Genomic DNA, 677 nt, shown 5'->3' on the forward strand with positions numbered 1-677 from the left:
CGCTGGCCTCTGCACTGTGCATTGCAGTACAGAGGGCAGCGGTAGGACGCACATTGCAGAGGTGAGCGGTAGGACGCACAGTGCAGAGGTGAGCGGTAGGACGCACAGTGCAGAGGTGAGCGGTGTGACGCACAGTGCAGAGGTGAGAGGTGTGACGCACAGTGCAGAGGTGAGAGGTGTGACGCACAGTGCAGAGGTGAGCGGTGTGGTGTGACGCACAGTGCAGAGGTGAGAGGTGTGACGCACAGTGCAGAGATGAGCGGTGTGACGCACAGTGCAGAGATGAGCGGTGTGACGCACAGTGCAGAGGGGAGCGATGTGACGCACAGTGCAGAGATGAGCGGTGTGACGCACAGTGCAGAGATGAGCGGTGTGACGCACAGTGCAGAGGGGAGCGATGTGACGCACAGTGCAGAGGTGAGCAGTTGGACGCACAGTGCAGAGATGAGCGGTGTGACGCACAGTGCAGAGATGAGCGGTGTGATGCGCAGAGATGAGCGGTGTGACGCACAGTGCAGAGATGAGCGGTGTGATGCGCAGAGGTGAGCGGTGTGACGCACCGTGCAGAGGTGAGCGGTAGGACGCACAGTGCAGAGGTGAGCGGTGTGATGCGCAGAGGTGAGCGGTGTGACGCACAGTGCAGAGGTGAGCGGTGTGACGCACAGTGCAGAGGTGAG

Source organism: Nanorana parkeri, unplaced genomic scaffold (genome assembly GCF_000935625.1).
Source record: "Nanorana parkeri isolate BGI_ZX_2015 unplaced genomic scaffold, ASM93562v1 scaffold3603, whole genome shotgun sequence".
In the NCBI taxonomy this organism is placed as follows: Eukaryota; Metazoa; Chordata; class Amphibia; order Anura; family Dicroglossidae; genus Nanorana; species Nanorana parkeri.